A 23,979-nucleotide genomic window follows, 5' to 3' on the forward strand; every position below is an offset into this window, starting at 1 on the left:
ACTCGGCAAAGACTTTTATATTCCTTCAACCATGTATTCACACTTCTCTTTGTAGTTCCACTGTAGCTCCTACCACATGTGGTTGTTCTGTATTGCGCGGCGCTATTTCTTAATGGGCTCGCAGTAACCATGTGCATTGATTGTTTGGCCTCGTGATAATAAATCAATTAGCATAATGACTTTTATGTCGCAAAAAAAGGTGCATATGACTTTTAGAGGTGTCAAGATTTGCTTAGGCTTAGCCTTCGTTGGGGGACGAAGTGTGCCTCCATTCCATCGACTGCCGTTTTGTTTCAGGGGTGTCGTACCATACCCAAGTTGCATCCCCCTTGACTATCCGAGAAAGAGAAACATCGCCTTCTTACTCGTAGCGTGTCAAAATTTGAAGTGCACTACCCATCCGTTGTTTTTTGTGTTGTTCAGAAAGGATTTTGGGTACCCAACGTCAGCAAAGTTTCGAGATTTAAGTTTTTCAGTAACAATTTCATGAATTAGTCATCGTGAGATTTGCGGAACTTCCGTAGCGAAGGCGCTAAGTGTAAACTTACGGTTGTGCTTAATCTTCTCTTCAATCTTCTCTTCAATTTTGTGAACCAGTTCATCAGTAACCACAGACCGTTTTTCATCGTTCAGCTGATCAAGACCATCACTGAACAGTATGACACATCTTCTAACCACTGAATCACTCACAGAATTTTGTCCGTAAACCTCGCACATTTGTCGATGAATTTCCTTTGGTTTAACTCTCTTTGCATTTAGAAAACGAATCACAGATCTGATTTCACAAGCGGCGGGATTTTCAATTACGGTTGACATTATGAAGAAGCACTACAAAGCTGACGTCGGAAGCAGAGATCTGAAAATGGTGTACATGTCTACTCCTTGAGTCAGAGTAACTGTTGAGCATGCTCGAAACTCCTATCGTAGCGCTGCCGCTGATAGAAATAGAAACGGAACTTACTTTGTGGACGACCCTTGTATTATATTTCTGGTGAAAGAACTACGGAAACGTGTAAATCTCCATCTCTGACAATATCAGTATTCAGAGTTTGTGTATGCACACCACGGCAGAATCAGTGGCCAACTTTCCAAAGTCATATTAACGTCAATCTTTCAAATTTCTGTAGGGGTTTTTGATACGGTTTTCATTAACAGGTAGACTGATTAACGAAGAAGGTTCTTGGCCGGCCGGTGTGGCCCAGCGGCTCTAGGCACTACAGTCTAGAATCGCGCGACCGCTACGGTCGCAGCCTCGAATCCTGCCTCGGGCATGGATGTGTGTGATGTCCTTAGGTTTAAGTAGTTCTAAGTTCTAGGGCACTGATGACCTCAGAAGTCCCATAGTGTTCAGAGCCAAGGTTCTTGTTTGTAATTTACAAATATTTCGAGCAGACTGGCTGAACTGTGAAGATTTTTCCTTCTGTATATGAACGATAAGCTCAGGCAGTACTGCAGGTTTTTTATACTATTTTCACCTAATAAGAAGAATGATTCAAAAAGGAAGGTTTGTGTATGTGCAGTTTATTACTCTATGCCAGACCTATAATCCGGCTTCCCGTGCGAAGCCGATTTTTGTTACAAATAGAAACTCGACCCTGAATATTAAGGAAATACGCGATAGAATAAAACTGAATAAGACTCATAAATAATCACACTCTATTATAAAGTAATTCTCGTTTCTGCAGAAATAGCCGATAGAAACCAGAGAGCGATAGGAAATCGCTCTGGAACAATGCCACCAGCTTGCTGCTCTTGAGAACTCGAGGGCGGTGCCATGATACAACAGGGATTGCGACACGAACACAATCGTAAGTATCCGAGAGACGCCGACTCTGCCAGCTGGAGAGAACCACCGAGAAGGGTCACCATCGTCCACAAAAGTGTAAAGAAGTCCACATTGTCTGCCCAAAAGCATGTTTTTCAGCACGAAGGTCGCGCTGGACTTTGAGCGACGTATCACGGTATTGTTCAGAAGCGTTGTCAAGGTGATGCCGTTTGTGGAAGGCCGTCCGCGCAGCAGCTCAGAATAACTATTGAACGAGTCTGACCCTTCGTTTGAATTTGAAAAGTAGCCTGGATTTGTACAATACGCTTCTTTTTTAGAGCGGTCATGTCGACCAGTTCTTTTGTACGCTACGTCCAGCTGCAAAGGGGAAATGCTGTTGTTAGCTTTCGGGACCTCTGTTGCCCGGCAGGTGAGAGTGACCCCCAGAACAGCTCACCAAAGGTATAAGAATATCGCACAAGGCGCATGTCGGAAATAAAGGGCGATTGGCTGCAGTGTATGTAAAAAAATGGGATTTGACAAGGTGACTGCTAAAACCTGTCTAGTCTTTTAGTGTTGGCGGTACCACTTTCATGTCGATGTCATCTATTTTAATAATTTTTTCATAATGTGGGGCCACAGTCATAATATATTTCTGTAAAGCCAGTACCGCCATCATGATCGTGTAAATCTAACACTGCAAATAAATAGTCTAATGGCGGAACTGACTTTAAAGTCATCTATTTTGTTTACACGAAGCGATATAAGCTTGAGAAATGTGGTGCCTGTCAAGTATGAATACATGATCGGATTATAAGGCGTCTTCCCCAAAACTCTGCCGGCCAGGGCGGCCGAGCGGTTCTAGGCGCTACAGTCTAGAATTAGTTCTAAAGTTCTAGGAGACTGATGACCTCAGAAGTAAAGCCCCATAGTGCTCAGAGCCGTTTGAACTATTTGAACCTAGAACTCCTAAACTCTAACAAACATGTAAAGTAAAGTCTCCACTACACAATTACGTCTCTAATACACCAATAATTGTAAAAAATGTACTCCATATATATGTGTAATCATAATCTTAGTGATATTTCCTGTAGTACATTAGTGACTTACACATTATATAATGCAATTATTTTAATTTTGTGCATTTAATTAAAACTCTTCGATTTTTTAATATTTCATCTGTTGAAACACAGTGTCATCCGTCATCTGACAGTTTCGGATGATAAACATTCTACTGCTTTATCGTTTCCCTAACGGCAGATTCATCCTATTTCTGGTGGTGGTAAGAGGTCATCGGTCCATAGGCTTACACACAACTTAATCGAACTTAAACTATCTTAGGCTAAAGACAACACACACACACCCATGCCCGAAGGAGGACTCAACCTCCGACTGGATAGCCGCTCGAACCGTGAGAAGGCGCCCAAGACCGCACGGCTACCCGCACGGCGACTCCTATTACTGCGTAAGCTGAATTGTTTTAGTAACGGAATCAGAAAGAAGTTCAGGTTTGCACTCTTTATTCAACGTGTACCTCCCCTTATGTGACACTTCTCATTGATCTTGTTCTGTGATCTGCAAGTCTCCGGTCTAAATATCTAAGATACAAGTAGTTCTTTCACATTGCCGTCTTTTAGTTCTCAGATTTTTGTTTCAGCCTTTCCATAAACCCCATCTGTCTGACGACTACTGTAGACTGAAACAGAGAAAAATGGTACAATGGTTAGCATACTGGCCTCGCATTCGGGAGGACAACGATTCAGATGCGTAACTGATCATCTAGATTTAGGTTCCCTTTTATTACCCAAAATCACTCCAAGCAAACGCCTTTCTTTGTAATTTTTCTGTGTCTTCCTTCACTCCTATCTGAATGGATCTTACACTGCTCAGCAGTACTCTAGCAGAGACCGTCAAGCGTAATGTAGGCAGTCTCTTTAGTAGAACTGTTCCATCTACTGAGTACTCCGCCAATAAATCGCAGTCTTTTGTTTGCTTTCCCCAGAATATGATCTCTGCCATTGTTGCACTTTAAGTTATTCGTAATTGTAATCTCTAAGTATGTATATGGATTCAAAGCCTTTAGATTTGCGAGATTTATTGTGTAACCGAAATTTAGTGGATTCCATTTAGCACTCTTGTGGATGACTTCACACTTTTCATTATTCAGAGTCATTTGCCGCTTTTTGCACCGTACAGATATCCTGTCTAAATCATTTTGCAGTTTGTTCGGATTATCTCATGATTTTACGAAACAGTAAATGACAGCATCATCTGCCAACAGTGTAACAGTAAGTAGAAGCAAAGTGCGCTTAATTTAAAGTCGGCAAAATGGCCACTTTGCCCGGTATGTAGGGCGACTTGGCCAGAGACGAAAAAAGGAAAAAGTAGACTCAAATGAAGTGTAATCTGGTTTTCTAAAGCTAATGTCTGAATTCCTCTTCCTCATCTGTGTCACCCATTTCTTGTCTGTCAACTTTTTCTCTTTGTAGAATTGATATGGAAGATATTGCACCCAGCCAGTTGAAATGCCAAGCCGCGTAAAGCAGTTGCTGATATGATGTAATAGTTTCTTTATGCGTCAAAAATATGTTTAAGTCGTTCTTCCTTTTGTTCTTTGTTGTACGCACATATGAGATTCCCAAAACTCTTCTTGTCTTCATTACCAGTATGGCTTTTTTTAAAGATTTGTTCTTTCAAGTGTGTGCCTTCAGACACCGAAAACGACACCGAAAATCAGAGATTTAAACGTTCTTTCTTCTTGCGCGCTATTCGAGAGTGGAACGTTAGAGAAATAGCTTGTAGGTCGTTCAATGAATTACCAGGCAGTTACTTGAGAATTTGCAGAGTAGTCATGTAGATATAGATGTACAAGTGATTAAAACAACTGCCGATCAGTCTCTCCAAGAACATGTCATAAACTTTACTACCTGATGTTTTCTGCACATTTGAAACTGTATCACTACATGGACTGCGCTTGTCAGTATAGACTAACCATTTTGCACCCATGCATCCACACTTCGATATCTGACCCTGCTACCCAGGGGAAAATAAGCATTAATGGCTTGCTATTGCCACATATAGCCGGCCGCTGTGGCTGAGCGTTTCTAGGCGGTTCAGTCCGGAACCGCGCCGTGCTAGGGACGCAGGTTCGAATACTGCCTCAGGCATGGATGTGTGTGATGTCCTTATGTTAGTTAGGCTTAGTTCTAAGTCTATGAGACTGATGACCTCAGATGTTAAGTCGCATAGTACTTAGACCAATTTGAACCATTTTTTTTTTCACGTGTGTTTGGAGGCATTACCCAGCCTAAACACATATGAATTGTGATAGCTACAATTATTAGTCTGCATATGACGTAAATACTGATGTACTGTTGTTCAGTACACTGTTCTAAGTCACCAATAGAAATATTTGTAATTATACCTGTTATACTCTGTATACAGGAAAAAGAATTTGTCGCTTGCCTTACATTAAAGGTTGAGAAAATAGAAAATATTTCACTCCAGAGATATGCGCACAGCTATCATCATCAAACTCGCTGTCGAACGAAAGAGGTCTCTTCGAATAGTTTTCAATGTTCCTACTACGCTGCATCAATCTTCAAGAGACTGAAAGGAAGTAGCCACTTTACTCACCCTGGTCTCTATACCTGTCCTTACTATACGTATTGATATCCTCACGCCACAGAATCTTCGTACGCAAAATTAAGTGGAGTTTCATACGGCAATTCTTTTTCTGCACATGAAGAGGAAGAACTCTGAAACAATCCACGCTAACTTAGAGGAAGTATACGGCAACAGTGCACTACCATATGACACAGTACTTAGATGGCACAGACGCGTGAACAGTGGGGTCATACAAATCTGAATAAAGAAGAACGAAGTGGGGGATCTTCTCTCTGTGAAGAACCAGGAACCATAAGAGAGGTGGAGGCATTGGAACTCGAAGACCTGTGTATCACAATCGAGACAACAGTGAAGAAAGTGAAAATCAGTGACGGATCGGTTTTCAATCTCTGCAGCATACGTCGATCATGAGACACGTTGGCGCCCGATGGGTCGGTGATTACTCACACCCGTTTAAAAAGACTGTCGTAGCAAAGCGAGGCAGCCGGGTAAATACGGCAGATGTGTCATGTCAATCCATATGTCCCTGAGACCAAGGAGCCACGCAAGAAGTAGATATATATACGGCTTCGCCATCCGAAATGCTAAATAACTTTTTTTTTTTAGAGCTTTTTGGTTTTTCCATTACGTGGCCCTAAGAGATAACGCTCTTAGCACACAAACTATCAAAACGCTTTGACGGGAGGTTGTCAACAGGATGTTTCTCAGAATGCTTTCCAATGGGTTTGTAGCTTGACCACGCCCCGGCTCGTTATTCACAGGACACAGTATTTTGGGCTATCACCTTTTGTTTCATCCATGGCATTTTCCTAACATCAAACGCAGAGACTTCAGCCTCTTTCCTCGTATGGAAAAATTACTACTGCGTGGCGGGGATTTCCAAAATGACGAGGAGCTGATTCTCCAGATGAAAAGTTTCCTGAACAGCCCATATACAGACTTTTACAACCAGGATACAACTTATACATTGTCGGGAAATACGTGTCGCATCTAAGAATGAATATTTGAATGTGATAATGGAAACATTATTACTCTTCGTAACTGACATGACAAATTGACCCTGTTTTACGTGGGTCCCTGCTCATCACTCGACTCCTCAAGTGAATGTACTGCCCTTGATTCGAGTGCATGGATCTCTGTACGACACTGATTATAGAACCCGCTGCCTTAAGACGGTAATTTGCACTCATTGTGGATGCAGGCGAACATGACGCAACCGCACAAGTTTGGAGTAACTTTGAGGAGCTTGGATCGGCTGAATGTTGAGTCATGCTGCTTTTCACGCTTTCTCGAGCTGCCCGAGGCAAGAGTTTCGTATAATTTTACAGTTGGGTACGAGTACTGCTTTCGTGAATTTGTTCAAGAGCTCTGTAACGTTGCAGACTTTCACTCCTCTGACCTAGTGTTGCATTCTGAGAGTTTCAGCCAAACCACCAGTACTGTATTCGAAACTTAAATTATTGTTTTTTCCTACTCATCTGCAATAACTTAATTTTTTTCTACATTTAGAGCTAGCTGCCATTCATCACACCAGATAAAAATTCTGAGTAAAGCATCCCGTATTATCCTACAGTCGGTTGCCGACGACTCCTTCCCCGTACACTACAGCGTTATTAGGAAACCGCCTCAGATTGCTGTTCAACCTATCCGTCAGATAGTTATGCATACAGAGCGAACATTAATAAAACCGACAAACTGCAGTGGCGAATTCCTGACTGGAAATGGAAGGAAAAAGGTCCTGTGGAGGTGTGTCCGGAAATCTATCGCAGTCACAGTAGGTGGCTCAGACGAAGGAAAGTTCCTATGACCAAATGCAATGTGTTCCTTTTGTGCTGCAGGCTTTGTGATTGACGTAGCGTACTGTAAGCAGCGTGTCGGAAATAAGCCCAGATTGTGTTTGTGTACGGACTAGCAGATGAAAACGGTCGAGAGGCAGGACGGCTATACCTAAACAAGTACCCGCACATATACCAACTATGTCACACAACATTTCAAGCCCTTTTTGAGCGTTTATGTGACCTTGGATCTTTCTGACAGACGAACCTCAGGGAGGCGGTGTATTGTGCACACACAAGATCAAGAGGACCGGTTTCTGCAGGATACTGAGACGAACCCTAGCACAAGCTCCTGGTCAGAGGCCTACCAACTTGGTGCAATCCAATGTACGGTTACGTATATCCTGCATGGTAGCCGCTACTATCCCTATCACCAGCAACGAGTGAAAGGACTGTCAGCAGCTGATTTACCTCTACGGAAGGATTTTTGCAATGGTTTTTGCACCAGATCATTACAATTATAGGATATCTGTCCTCTTTACGGACGAGGCAATCTTTACCAGAACTGGCATCATCAATCTGTATAATCGTAATCTCTGGGCTGCCGACAATCCTCAGGGAATGGTCGAGGCGTCTCATCAGCACCGGTTCAGCATCAATGTGAGGGCAGGTATTTTTGGCGACCACATACTTGGGCTGGTTATTATTCCACAACGTCTTGACGGAGGGGCGCACCTGGACTGTCTGTGGAATACTCTGCCTGGGATGCTTGATAATGTGCCTTCAGCAATACGACAGGTTATGTGGATTCTGCATGATGGAGCGCTACCACAAATCCACATCATAGTTCACCGACACCTCAACAACATCTTCCCTGGACGATGGATTGGGCGCGGATCCCTCGCACCATGATCTGCTATATCACAGTACTGAAACCCCTGGATTTTTACCTCTGGGGCCATGAGAAAAGTTTTGTGTATGCTGAACCAGTCCCTGATGTGCAGACCGCTCAACGGCGTGTTCACGACGCCTGTGACGTTATTCGGAGAGTGGCCGAACGTGCGCAAGCGTGCGGCAATCCATGATGCGACGTTTTAGCGCGTGCATTCAACATATGTTGTGACGTGGATGAGATGTCGATCTGTAGTGTGTTCCGCGATGATTTGTCGTCGTTGCACACGCACAGTCCATTTCCGGACACATGTTCTTAGCATCTGTTTTCCTCCATTTTCTCTCAAGGTCTATTTCTTAAGAAGCCTTCGAGGCACTCACATATCTGACAATCTGTTTCATATGCTCAAACCTTCGTCAACAGTTGGCTGTGGTGCACTGCGTCAAACGCTTTTCTTTACTTACTAAAAACGTCTACAAAACACAGAGATGAAAATAAGCGATTACAAAATTTCCAAGTGGCTTTCTGTTCCTAGTCGACAAGTGAGTCACCCAATGCAGTATTTAAAGAAACTTCTAATACACTGTGATCTGACTTCTGGAGCTACTTCATGTTTTTGGATGCAAATTTGCAGAAACTCTGACAGGCGTTGGTAAAAGAACAGCTTTTGTTATACTAGCTATTAAACATGATGCGACCTAATCAGTCTTCCTTTTTTCGGGTAGTCTTATAACTTCCTCCATACGCTTTACATTCGACCTCTCTATTTACGATACCTTAGTGTAGACCACAATGTCAGCGAATAATTTGATGGTGCTGATAATACTGCTGTCCAGAACTGTCAGGTTCTAAATTTTTATGCGCTTTGTCGTCCAATGATTTTTACCCGCGTTTCAAAAAACCTGTCATTTAATGTACTTAGTAGGAATGATACCTTAATTGCTTTCTCGTTTCCTGTGGGTCGTCATGCGAATTTTACTTTCATATAAACAATTGTACTGTCAACAAACAACATGAGTGTGCTGACAGTCTGATAAATAGTTCATGCATATCGAGAATGTTGGTAGTCCTTTCACTCTAACACGGAGCAGAAGCGTCGTATCTTTGTTCCTTTCCAAGATTTACCGTCCCTCTATTGTCATCCAAGAGATCCTCCCGTCAATCGTGGACGGTTGTATGCATTACACTGCGCAACCATCCATAAGTATGACCGTAGACAATGTGGGAACCATTTGATAGACTGTTTCAATCTAGAAAGTGATCCGTAATTCCGAAACGGCATAAGATGCCATTCCTCTTGCATCTGCTGTTACATATCTGTCGGATGTAAAAAGACGGAAAAGCGGTTAACACCTGTGTTATTTGTAATTCATGCTTTCCTTATACTTATAATGTAGTTTAGAGTCCTGCAACATACAAAGGTCATGGACAGAGCTCTGTAATTTTGTGCATACGTTGTTTACTCATGTTATTAACAAAGATGACTCGTGATCTATTAGTTACTTGAGAATGGTCACCGCTCGAAAGATTTCTGATACATGTGAGCCGAATAAGGGGTAATTTCAGAGTGAATTAAACGTACATGCAGTAGGAACTTCGTAAAGGATGATGTACCTTGTCATAACTGGACCCCTTATTTATTTCCTGTAATTCAGACACAACAACATATTCCCGAGCAGTAACTTACAGAGTTTCCTAAGTGCAGGTTTCTCACGAGATTAATCCAAGGGCGAGCTAACGTCATCTTACTTCTCTCAGTAAACGGATTTTCCCAGTAGATCTGCACTACTCACAAGTCATTTCTCACAGAAAAATCGTCTGCTTCTATGTAGCAATGTTAAGGACTTGGCGTGAGGAGGGCATACAGAGAGCTTGGCGTCTAGTTTGTTTAAAAAAGTGTCAAACATGTTTTCAGTGTGGAGGAAGAAGGATATTCATTTCAGTATCAACAATTTGCCAATTTACCTGAGGGTCTATAGGTACAGTCTTGGATCGGAGAAGTGTATGTGCAGATATTTCTGTTATGACTGAGGATAGTGTACTGAATAACATTGCATTAGTATTTACTGCATTTCGAGACTAATAATTACAGATATTCATATAGTATGTTTTTAGTTTGGTCAGTACCTCCAAGTACGTGTGGCGCAAATAAGCCTTTAATGTGTACTTTTCCCTGCGCAGCAGTTAGGTGTTTAAGTGTGGAAGTATGGATGCAAAACAGAAAGTCTATACTAGAAGGCATGGTTCACTTCGTGGCGTAGTTACGACCATGCAGAAAACATCAGGTAATAAATTATGTGACACGTTTGTAAGGAGACTCTTAAACACAACGAAAAAAAAAAACTAATACACTGAAGTGTATATATACACTCCTGGAAATGGAAAAAAGAACACATTGACACCGGTGTGTCAGACCCACCATACTTGCTCCGGACACTGCGATAGGGCTGTACAAGCAATGATCACACGCACGGCACAGCGGACACACCAGGAACCGCGGTGTTGGCCGTCGAATGGCGCTAGCTGCGCAGCATTTGTGCACCGCCGCCCAGTTTGCCGTGGCATACGGAGCTCCATCGCAGTCTTTAACACTGGTAGCATGCCGCGACAGCGTGGACGTGAACCGTATGTGCAGTTGACGGACTTTGAGCGAGGGCGTATAGTAGGCATGCGGGAGGCCGGGTGGACGTACCGCCGAATTGCTCAACACGTGGGGCGTGAGGTCTCCACAGTACATCGATGTTGTCGCCAGTGGTCGGCGGAAGGTGCACGTGCCCGTCGACCTGGGACCGGACCGCAGCGGCGCACGGATGCACGCCAAGACCGTAGGATCCTACGCAGTGCCGTAGGGGACCGCACCGCCACTTCCCAGCAAATTAGGGACACTGTTGCTCCTGGGGTATCGGCTAGAACCATTCGCAACCGTCTCCATAAAGCTGGGCTACGGTCCCGCACACCGTTAGGCCGTCTACCGCTCACGCCCCAACATCGTGCAGCCCGCCTCCAGTGGTGTCGCGACAGGCGTGAATGGAGGGACGAATGGAAACGTGTCGCCTTCAGCGATGAGAGTGGCTTCTGCCTTGGTGCCAATGATGGTCGTATGCGTGTTTGGCGCCGTGCAGGTGAGCGCCACAATCAGGACTGCATACGACCAAGGCACACAGCACCAATACCCGCCATCATGGTGTGGGGAGCGATCTCCTACACTGGCCGTACACCTCTGGTGATCGTCGAGGGGACACTGAATAGTGCACGGTACATCCAAACCGTCATCGAACCCATCGTTCTACCATTCCTAGACCGGCAAGGGAACTTGCTGTTCCAACAGGACAATGCACGTACGCTTGTATCCCGTGTCACCCTACGTGCTCTAGAAGGTGTAAGTCAACTACCCTGGCCAGCAAGATCTCCGGATCTGTCCCCCATTGAGCATGTTTGGGACTGGATGAAGCGTCGTCTCACGCGGTCTGCACGTCCAGCACGAACGCTGGTCCAACTGAGGCTCCAGGGGGAAATGGCATTGCAAGCCGTTCCACAGGACTACATCCAGCATCTCTACGATCGTCTCCATAGGAGAATAGCAGCCTGCATTGCTGCGAAAGGTGGATATACACTGTACTAGTGCCGACATTGTGCACGCTCTGTTGCCTGTGTCTATGTGCCTGTGGTTCTGTCAGTGTGATCATGTGATGTATCTGACCCCAGGAATGTGTCAACAAAGTTTCCCCTTCCTGGGACAATGAATTCACGGTGTTCTTATTTCAATTTCCAGGAGTGTGTTAATGTACTATTGGTCACCCTTTATACAGACCGTGTACAGACCAACATGCAAGTCACATGATGGAGGGCAAAAACCTGAGTTCCTGTCATTACGCTCTTTGTGAAGTGGAGCTATGCGTTACAGTTTTTTCTCATTCATATCTGAAATTAAACACTGATTTTAACAGCTCTACGATTTGCAGTATTAGTATTACACATTTAGTAGTACAGTTAACCTAATTTTCAGAAAATCTCAGTATCAGTGCAATGTTTACCGCTTTCACACTTAGCCAGGTGAAAGTGTAAAAAGCAATTTGAACCACTATGTTGGCAGCTTTTCTTTTAATTTTTACCCAAATGACAGAAATACTATTCTTCAGTGAATTCATGGTTTTGTTGCACTGTAATTCATTCAGTTCTGCGGGAGAAAGGACGAGATACCAGTTTGGCAGAAGGCTCTTACGATGAAATAAATACCGATGTCAGCCACATGAAGCTATTGATACAATTCAATGGTAAAAAGTGGGAATTTGTGCTGGACGGTGACTCGAACCCGAATTTCCCGCTTTATGCGAGCAGTCGCCTGAACAACTTTGGCTATCCGACACGCTTCCGGTGAAACCAAAACGCGCAACTTGTCGCAGATTACTTCGTAAGCGCTCCCCTGTTAACTATCCACATTGGTCGCAGCGTTTACCAGGATTTCCTCAAGAGGTCGGACCTAGGACACACTCACACTGGGGATATTATGAAATCTCGTCAAGGAGTGTAAATCAATATTGTACGAGTGTGTGTGATGTTTATTCTTTCAGACATGTCCAAAAGAACATACACCACATATTTGATAGTAAGAATTTAGCGTACTGGCAATTTCTCAACAATCTATTTGAAATGTTTTTTTGTGCTTATATAAAAAATAACACCCATTTCTACCTATAATGTCAATTTTTACACAAAATATTCGTTTACATTTTATAGCTTTTACTTAGTTCCGTACAGATACCGACACAATATCAAGAAAAGAAACTCTTGAGGTGAATAAGATATTAACATTCTATCATGTGAAAATGTTCGCCGTTCTATCTGAGAATCACCATATTACACATCTTAAACTTCAGAAGGGAATAGGACTCTGGAGAAGAGAAGTTTGTGGCACAACTTGACCAGAAGAAGGGATCGCTTGGTAGGACATGTTCTGAGGCATCAAGGGATCACCAATTTTGCATTGGAGGGCAGCGTGGAGGGTAAAAGCCGTAGAGTGAGACCAAGAGATGAATACACTAAGCAGATTCAGAAGGATGTAGGCTGCAGTAGGTACTGCGAGATGAAGAAGCTTGCACATGATAGAGTAGCATGGAGAGCTGCATCAAACCAGTCTCAGGACTGAAGACCACCACAACAACAAACCTCAGAAAATGTGTTCAGAATTTTTTTTGTTTTCTTAAAATAGCTTTAGCTATGGAACGAAATATTACTTCCTTGTCAAACAATGCATCAAATTTCACCATTGTAATAAATGAATCATTACTGAAAATTCTACAGTTAAGATAAAGACGAAATGAACCGTGTCACAGAAGTCGTCTGTAAATGTACGATGCCATTACTCAGCTGATCGATGTGTTGGTTTCAGTATAACGACATCGTCTACTGTCTACAGGTAGTATCGTATCGGGGTTTCATGAGTGAGTGTTTTGTTGAATGAGGAATTAGGAAATTTGAGTTTGCAGCTGTTTTATTCTGATTCGATCTACCGTACACTGATTAACGAGAGATCCAGTCATCCGTCTTATTCGACCGACCGCGCACTGATTTAGGAGGCACTTCGTAGAAACATTAGATCCAATGTCAACTTAAGTCGATTGATCACACAGTGATTAACGAGTGACTTTGTAGAAGACGTCGATTCAATCGTCATCTTTACTAAATCGAAAACACAGTGATTAATGAGAGACTAGCGGAAGGTTCACTCGTTTAAGATTTTGATCCAATCATCAACTTTGCTCGATCGACCGCACTGGACTTGGTGGCACGTTTCGATCCAGTCATCAACTTTACTCGATAGACGACACACTAATTAAAGACATTTGGTAGAAGGTTTCGATCCAGTAATGGGCTTTACTCGATCGACCGCTCGCTGATTAATGACATTTGGTAGAAGGTCTCGATCCAATCACCTTCACTTGATCCATCGCACAATGATTAACGAGAGAGAATGAGATTTTCACTCTGAAGCGGAGTGTCCGCTGATATGAAACTTCCTGTCAGATTAAAACTGTGTGCCGGAGCGAGACTCGAACTCGGGACCTTTGCCTTTCGCGGGCAAGTGCTCTACCAACTGAGCTACCCAAGCACGACTCACGTTCCGTCCTCACAACTTTACTTCCGTCAGTACCTCGTCTCCTACCTTCCAGAATTTACAGAAGCCCTCCTGTGAACCTTGCAGGACTAGCACTCCTGAAAGAAAGGGTATTGCGTAGACATGGCTTAGCCACAGCCTGGGGGATGTTTCCAGAATGAGATTTTCACTCTGCAGCGGAGTGTTCGCTGGTATGAAACTTCCTGGTAGAGCACTTGCTCGCGAAAGGCCAAGGTCCCGAGTTCGAGTGTCGGTCAGGCACACAGTTTTAATCTGCTAGGAAGTTTCATTAACGAGAGACTTGGTGGAAGGTTTCGATCCAATTATCAACTTTACTCCATCGACCGCACAGTGATTAACGAGAAACATTGTGGGTGGTTTCGATCCTATCGTCAGCTCTACTCTATCGGGCCAATCGCACAATGACTAACGAGGGACTTGGTGGAAGATTTTGATCCAGTCTGCAACTTCATACGATCGATCGCACAGTGATTAAAGAAGCTTGGTGGAAGGTTCCGATCCAATCACCAAGTTTACCTGTGATCAGATGAGGTACCACGGTTTATGATATGGGGGATTCGTCCTGTGGTCTTCTTGTGAGTGAGTGTGGCCCAGACACGTGCCACTCACGTGTTGGCCGGTGGTTCCCTGGTAGCCGGACCACACGTGTTACAGCTCGGCACTGTGAGCCCGCCTCGTAGGTGCCCCGCAGCGGGCTGTTCACGCCGGATTTACGAGGCCGCGCCAAACCGCCGGCGACGCGTGTCTGACACGTCCTTGAATTACCGACGCAGTCGGGCATAAATTAAATAGAAAGGCCGGAATAAATTCCGAAAGGTCACGGCTCGAAACTGAGAGAGGAAATCAAATGTGAAATAATTTTACGCTACGGTTTTGTTTCTCATTTCCATCCCTAGCACCTACGGTCTAGTCAGGTGTATTAAAGAGCTGTTGGAACAACTTGTCTGGCAAATTTTAATGGATGTGCTCTTTGGCGGTGTGGACGGACAAGCGATGCTCAGTAACTGCTTCTGAAATCTAATAAATTAGTCTCCATCAGCGAGACACCGTCATGGTTAGTTGTGCAAGAATACAAGCCGTTATTACGTCAAGTGAACACCTATCCTCAGGCAAAATTTTCATTTGTGTTGCACGGTGAACATATATTTCAGTGGGGAGCTAGTCATTAACTCCGAAGTTAGTATCCACGTCACGTCCATGCTTTCAAATCTGAAATGTTGTTTCCGCGGAGGTGGGACTGAATCACGGCAATCGTTTTATGATCTGAGAATGGCCGATGCCGACCAAAACCGGCCATTTCGTTTGAAATTCGTTTGATTCTGCTGGGCAGTAATTTATTCCCACAACAATTAATCACTGTGCGCAATCAATCGACTGAAATGTCGTTCGGTCCAAAAGCTTTCAAATCTGTTTGAATACTGCACAGAGTAGACAGATATCCGAATCAACATCTTATACCAGTTCAACTCTTTTCTACCCATTTTCTACTTCTTCAAAACTTAGGGAGCGTTTCACATCATACAAAATGTGATCTTAGAGCTATTTTTCTTCGTTGTTGTAGATTTACCTCCTTGCTCGCATAAAATAGTATTAGCACAGTTGTATGTTTGCGTATAACTAAAAATATTTCATAGTAGTTTTGGCATCCTCAGTGTGAGTTTATTTCCTCTTTTAACGCAAATGGTACAATTTTTGTGTACTTCGAACATGTAAGCACAGGGTTATTGCTGCTGTGTAAATCACGTTTATGACTACTGTATCTTACTCTTATACCAGTTCTTGAATTTTCTGTAAATGTCGCTTCAGACTTCATAATAAATGCAGAATACAATCTGCAACATTGGCATATCAGATAGTGTCGCCACCGGTTAATGACGTCTAAATTGTCACACTGGAAAAAGTATATCGATCCAATAAATATTAGGTTGTGTTAACATTACTAAAGCAATCTTAGTTCTCACATCATAATTTCCAGTATAATCTTACTAGTATAGTAAATTGCTATAGCATTTTTCCTACATTCGTGGCACCTACAGGCATTGTTTACTTTATTGCTACTTCTTTAGATATGCCCTGCTTTTCATACGTGAAATCTGTATTTCCCACTTTGCAACCACAAGCAGAAGTAGTCGACGCTCGCACTTACTAACTTCTTCTCATAAAATCTTCTCTCATTACTTATCTTCATACAGCTCATCGCCTATCATTTATAGTCAGCAAAAAGTCTAACGTTGCAAGTACGTCTTATCCGCTGAATAATATTTATGTTTTGAGAACGTTTACGATTCTATTACGCTTTTTTGGATCACTCCTGATGATATAGTTGTGATGAACATTTAGGGCCCAGTATAAAGTACTGGGTTCCATTAAATAACAAATTCTTCGAGCTAATAACGCACCTGTGAAGGTATTACAAATGATGGTATCATATAAGGGGCGTTCGAAACGAAACGAGACAGAGGCATAATTACAGAAACCAGTACCTGTATGTTTGAAGTATTGACCCTGGCTGCTGTGACACTTGTCCCACTGTGACACAAGGAGAGGAATGGCTGTCTCATCAAATTCCCGGGGATGCGATGTAAACCAGTTCCGCATGTACAGCTGAACGTCGTCGTCCGAGATGAATCGTTTGCCCCTCAGTGCCTTTTTGAAGGGACCAGAAATGGTATAATCACAGGGAGAAGGGTCCGGACTGTATGGAGAGTGGCCGAGAACCTCCCATTTGAATTTCTGCAGGAGTGCCGTGACCGTGTTGGCGTATGAGTCTTTGCATTGTCGTGGAGCAGGATGACCTCACGGGTGAGATCGCCCGGTCGTTTTGATTTGATCGCTTGGCGAAGGGTGGTCAAGGTTAGCGAGTAACGCTGGGCATTCATTTTGCCCGTGCTGCAGGAAGTGAATCAGAAGGATGCCATCTTGGTCAAAGAAGAACGTCAGCATAACCTTCGTCTCGGAACGACGTCCAGCTGTACGTGCGTAACTAATTAACATCGCGGCAATTTTATGAGACAGCCATTCACCGCCTTGTGTCACAGTGAGACAAGTGTCTCAATAGCCAGGGTCAATACTTCTAACATACAGCTTTGTTTTCTGTATTGATGCCTCCAGTTCGTTTCTTCTTGAACGCCCCCTATATTTATCAGTCGACAATGCGGTACAGTGTCGAAAGCCTTTATCATCGGCGTCTGTTGTCTTTGAATAAAGCGAACTGTTATTGAAACGAGTGTTTTTCTTGAACCAAAGTTGATCAAGGGCAGAAGCAAGTTTTCTTCAAGGATAATATTTGAGCTTAAGATATCCTACAGGCATCGACAAAAGAGGCCGCCTCCGGTAGCTGTGTGGTACTGCCGGCACGATAGCTCAGAATGTTCGGTCAGAGAGCTGGTTGGCCTCTTAAACAGAAAAAGAGTGAAAGTATCAACAACGAACTTCAACGGATGACTTGTGACGTCCGCAGTCCGCAACCAGCAAATACAACGATCAGAAAAAAAGTGGTCAACGCGACAGAATGTCAATCCTAAGGGCTCGGGTTCGATTCCCGGATGGGTCGGAGATTTTCTCCGCTAAGGGATTGGGTGTTGTGTTTTACTAATCATAATTTCATCCCCATCGACGCGCAAGTCACCGAAGTGGCGTCAAATCGAAAGACTTGCACCAGGCGAAAGGTCTACCCGACGGGAGGCCCTAGTCACACCACATTTACATTTATCGACAGACGTTAGTCACGAATCTACATTTTATATCATCTCTACTTCGACCATCATCAGTTATTTTGCTCCCTAAATAACAAAAGTCCTTTACTACTTTAAGAGTCTCATTTCCTAATCTAATTCCGTGACACGAGTGGTTTTTCTTGAACCTAAGTCAATGACAGTTGATCTGATTCACATCCTGCAGCACGAGACAACAGTGAATGCCCAGCGTTACTCGCAAACCTTGACCACCCTTCGCCAAGCGATCAAATCAAAACGACCGGGCGATCTCACCCGTGAGGTCATCCTGCTCCACGACAATGCAAAGACTCATACGCCAACACGGTCACGGCACTCCTATGCCATCCGTTATTTTACCCTTTTGCAAACCGGAGTGATCTTCCGTCGTTTCAAATCGCTTGGGATTACTCACTGCGCGTGAGAAGTTTCAGTACAGTGATGAAAACACAGCGAAGTGGAACAGTATATGCACGTGCCTAGGCAAAGGTGTACATGGCATATCGTTTTCGGTGTATCCATACACGAATAGTACAGTATCAAGAGCAACAGTGATCACATTCTACACATAAAGGGTACAGTCACATTAATTTGACCACCGCCTACGTTCGAAATGAAAGTGCATTTCAAAAATGGTTCAAATGGCTCTAAGCACTATGGAACTTAACATCTGAGGTCATCAGTCCCCTAGACTTAGAACTGACGTCACACATATCCATGCCCGAGGCAGGATTCGAACCTGCGATCGTAGGAGCAGCGCAGTTCCAGACTGAAGCGCCTAGAACCGCTCGGTCACATCGGCCGGCGAATGTGCAGTATCCACTCACAGACATCAGGTGGTATCACTAGCAGTGGACGGTATATGAAGCGCATAAGGGGACCGGAAAGCTGTGCAGTTGTTATTGTATTGCAGAAAAGGAGCGATTTATGTGACTCCAAAAAAAAAAAAAAATAAATTAATGATCATTGGCTTTCGGGCCAAGGGAGGAACCATTCCCTAAACGGCGAAGTCTGAAAAATGTTCTTGTGCCGCCATGGTTAAAATGTTTCGTGCATGGCAAAAGGGCGCTATCCAAAACCAGCGCTGAGGCTGCTCTCATGCGCCACGAGCCATAGACGTCAGGGGTGAACAACGGCTGCGGAGATGTGTACGGGCGAATAAACGTGCAACTGTTGAGTGTACGGGCGAATAGACGTGTAAGTGTTGAATGTTGAGCAACTGATACCCCCCCTCCCCCCCCCCCCCCAGATGAACGAAGGAGCTACCATCAGTATTGCCTCAACGACCGTTCAGAGAACTTTGCACCCATGTTGACTACTGTAACCGGACGTCCAGTGAGTGGCGAGGGATGGCCTATTCAGGTGAATGTCGTTTTAGGCTTCATCGGGCGTGAAATATCTGAAACATCCTGCAACAATCATCGGAAAGGTCCAGGCCGGAGGTAGGAGCATTTCGTGGACGAGTTCGTCATTCTGTAAGGCACAATGGATCGACATAAGTATGGGTCAACCCTTGTGGACCATATCCATCCTCACATGCTGTTTGTTTTTCCTCGCCATGACTGCATGTACCGGTGCGACAATGCAGCGTGTTACACAGCTCGCAGGGTGCATGCGTGGTTCGACGTTCACCTGTATGCCATACTCCCCCCAGTTTTTTTGAATTTAAACCCAGTCGACACTCTGTGGGGCCGCCACTGCAACGGAGTCGGCAAGGCTCCACATGTCTATCGGTACATTTCAGAAACTCACTCTGTTTCTGCACGTCTCGTTGCGGTGGTTATTCAGGCTCTTGACAGGTGGTCACATTAATATGACTGGACCGTGCATTTGCAAGAACTGTGCAGTTCTGCTGCATTTTAATCACTTCATTTTCGCTTCGATGACAAACGAGTGTCACGACACATCTCCGTACTTTAAGGCCTTTTTATTCGGCTTCAACCGTTCGAGATCGGGTAGTTCCCTTGGTAGTGTGATAACCTTTCGCTGTTCCACCATGGTTCGTCATGTCACAGCCTTACAGAACTTGTAAAGCCACAAATTTAGTTTTACAATTATAAACAGAATTTGAGTAAGGGCACGAAGTTACTTTAGCTAAGTCTGTATAAATAAAAGCTATACATCATAGCAGACAATTCGTGTTAATTCACATCTACAGAATTTTTGACCTTGTTCACTTAAGATAACCGCCAATCAATAACTACATGTTACCTACTTTCCAAAAATGGATTAAACTGGTTTCAAATATTACCCTTACACCTGTCACACTTAATTTTCCGTTATTACATAGAAATTTGTCCATCTCCATAGCTATGTGGTCAGCGTTATTGCTAGGCCGAGAACCTGGTTCAGTTGCCGGTACTAACAACGGTTGGCTGTTGGTGGAAAGTACGCACTCAGCCTCACTAAGCCAACTGACGAGCTACTTGTGTGAGAAGTAGTGTCACGGAGATTTGGAAAGTTGACAACGGCCGGAAGAACTGAGAGCTAACCCAAGCCGATTGACGACGTTGGCGGAGGACGACACGGCGGTCGGTCGGTACGGAATGTCCCACCAGGAACGTTATGCGGGGCTGGCAGCGTAGAAATTGATCAAGTCATTGTCACGTAAACGTGGACATGAGTTGCAACGCACTAGCCCACTGTAGCGCTCGCGATCGGCAGGTTTCAGCATCATTTTGCGCGACAATACACGCATTTTTTTCCCAGTCAACGTTCACACGTAAACCTGAGTGAACTTTTTTAGACACTAGTTGACAAACCAAGCCTTGCCCGGGTAGTCATTTAGCCAAATTTTCATTAGCAACGAAAACAGAGCAAAATCACCTATGTTTGTAGTCAAGTATCGAAAGAGTTTCATTTTTCGTGGAAACAGCGTGGAAGTTATGAAACGGTTGTACAAATAACTATACATACTTCAACGAAAACAAAAATGAATGTGTTTGCAGTGAAGTATCGAAAATGTTTCATTTCCATGTACTCGTTGCAATACCTTCGCACTTATCAAACAGCAGGTATAATGTACAAATGTATAAGTACAGTATCCAAATTAAGAAACTTGGCGCCGGACACTTTCTGTGGACTGGGCGCTGCTGCTTCGCGTGTCTACAAAGTGATTTTATAAACGTGTCTGTTGCAACGCTTCTTCATAGCTCTACAGACGGCTGTTGATCTCGTCTACAGTCTTTTCACTTCGCAGTTGAAAAGCAGCCAAAAATTCTGCCAGGTTTCACGGATTTCCTTACGTTGACTCGACTGTAGGAGAGTCTTGGAACGCAGTAAAGGATAAATCCATTAAAACTTCACACATGATGCTGCATTTTTTCACCCGTCTCGGTGTTCATGACTTGATGTCTCTTGAACTATCTGTCGTCCAACGATATATTTGTGTACATACCTTCAGCGACGTATTTGAATACTATCAGAGAATTACGCAGTGCATATAGTTAGTATAAAAGAAGTAATAAATTCAAACATCTCCTTGTTTATGACTTTAAACGTCCTGAACTATGATAGGAAGGTGGTTCTTAAGCCCAAAGCGTTTGTTGCCTGGCGGTAAGGGATACGTCTAGCAAGTCTGGTTGAAATCGGTCTATATATATACACTCCTGGAAATGGAAAAAAGAACACATTGACACCGGTGTGTCAGACCCACCATACTTGCTCCGGACACTGCAAGAGGGCTGTACAAGCAATGATCACACACACTGCACAGCGGACACACCAGGAACCGCGGTGTTGGCCGTCGAATGGCGCTAGCTGCGCAGCATTTGTGCACCGCCGCCGTCAGTGTCAGCCAGTTTGCCGTGGCATACGGAGCTCCATCGCAGTCTTTAACACTGGTAGCATGCCGCGACAGCGTGGACGTGAACCGTACGTGCAGTTGACGGACTTTGAGCGAGGGCGTATAGTGGGCATGCGGGAGGCCGGGTGGACGTACCGCCGAATTGCTCAACACGTGGGGCGTGAGGTCTCCACAGTACATCTATGTTGTCGCCAGTGGTCGGCGGAAGGTGCACGTGCCCGTCGACCTGGGACCGGACCGCAGCGACGCACGGATGCACGCCAAGACCGTAGGATCCTACGCAGTGCCGTAGGGGACCGCACCGCCACTTCCCAGCAAATTAGGGACACTGTTGCTCCTGGGGTATCGGCGAGGACCATTCGCAACCGTCTCCATGAAGCTGGGCTACGGTCCCGCACACCGTTAGGCCGTCTTCCGCTCACGCCCCAACATCGTGCAGCCCGCCTCCAGTGGTGTCGCGACAGGCGTGAATGAAGGGACGAATGGAGACGTGTCGTCTTCAGCGATGAGAGTCGCTTCTGCCTTGGTGCCAATAATGGTTGTATGCGTGTTTGGCGCCGTGCAGGTGAGCGCTACAATCAGGACTGCATACGACCAAGGCACACAGGGCCAACACCCGCCGTCATGGTGTGGGGAGCGATCTCCTACACTGGCCGTACACCTCTGGTGATCGTCGAGGGGACACTGAATAGTGCACGGTACATCCAAACCGTCATCGAACCCATCGTTCTACCATTCCTAGACCGGCAAGGGAACTTGCTGTTCCAACAGGACAATGCACGTACGCTTGTATCCCGTGCCACCCAACGTGCTCTAGAAGGTGTAAGTCAACTACCCTGGCCAGCAAGATCTCCGGATATGTCCCCCATTGAGCATGTTTGGGACTGGATGAAGCGTCGTCTCACGCGGTCTGCACGTCCAGCACGAACGCTGGTCCAACTGAGGCGCCAGGTGGAAATGGCATGGCAAGCCGTTCCACAGGACTACATCCAGCATCTCTATGATCGTCTCCATGGGAGAATAGCAGCCTGCATTGCTGCGAAAGGTGGATATACCATGTACTAGTGCAGACGTTGTGCATGCTCTGTTGCCTGTGTCTATGTCTAGCCAGGAGTAAAGACAGACCCAGACTACAATTTAGTAGTGGTGAATGGCAGACAAAAGCATAAGAGAATCGCCCTTAAGAATAAATGTGGAAGGAACTGAGTATTGGTGAGCCACGTCGGCAGTTCTTTGGAACCGTAAATAGTGCTATAATACCACAACAGGCAGTTCAATTGAAGTGCAATGGACATCTCTAGAAAGAACAATCATAAAAGTTGGACAGACAAATATAGATAACAGAAAATGCGATTAAACCGACCGCCGGCCCCAGTAAGTGCCGAAGTGTTGAGAGAAGGTAAGGTATAACTCAGTCAGCAACGAAATAAACTGAAAGTGTAGAGGAGTCAAGAGAAATGCGAAGACATCTAAGAACATATGGTCCCCAGAAATATTGATTCAGCATATAAAAAAGTAGATACCCACTTGGATGAAATTAAAAGCAAGGGCTGCAACATTAAGAGATGAAGTCCCACTGTTTAACACACAGATGTTAACGGATAAGTATAAAGTGACATTGAAAGCAGATACTGAAAGAGTACATTAAACAGAGCTTCGGTAGATTTGCTACGAAATGAGGCGGACGGCATAGATACACCATTTGATCATAAGTATCCGCACACACCGAAAAACATATGTTTTTTCATATAAGGTGCACTGTGCTCCCACCTACTGCCAGGTACTCCGTATCAGAGAACTCAGCAGTCAGTAGACGTCGTGAGAGAGCAGAATGGGGCGTTCTGCGGAGCTCACGGACTTTGAACGTGGTCAGGTGATTGGGTGTCAGTTGTGTCATATGTCAGTACGTGAGATTTCCGCACTGCTAAACATCCCTAGGTCCGCTGTTTCCGATGTGATAGTGAAGTGAAAACGTGAAGGGGCACATACAGCACAATAGCATACAGGCTGACCTTGTCTGTTGACTGACAGAGACCGCCGACAGTTGAGGAGGGTCGTAATGAGTAATTGGCAGACGTCTATCCAGACCATCACACAGGACATCCAAATTGCATCAGGATCCACTCCAAGTACAAAGACAGTTAGGCGGGAGGTGAGGAAACTTGGATTTCATGGTCGAGCGGCTGCTCATAAGCCACACATCACGCCGGTAAATGCCAAACGACGCCCCGCTTGATGTAAGGAGCGTAAACATTGAACGATTGAA

Source organism: Schistocerca gregaria, chromosome 5 (assembly GCF_023897955.1).
Source record: "Schistocerca gregaria isolate iqSchGreg1 chromosome 5, iqSchGreg1.2, whole genome shotgun sequence".
Taxonomy (NCBI): domain Eukaryota; kingdom Metazoa; phylum Arthropoda; class Insecta; order Orthoptera; family Acrididae; genus Schistocerca; species Schistocerca gregaria.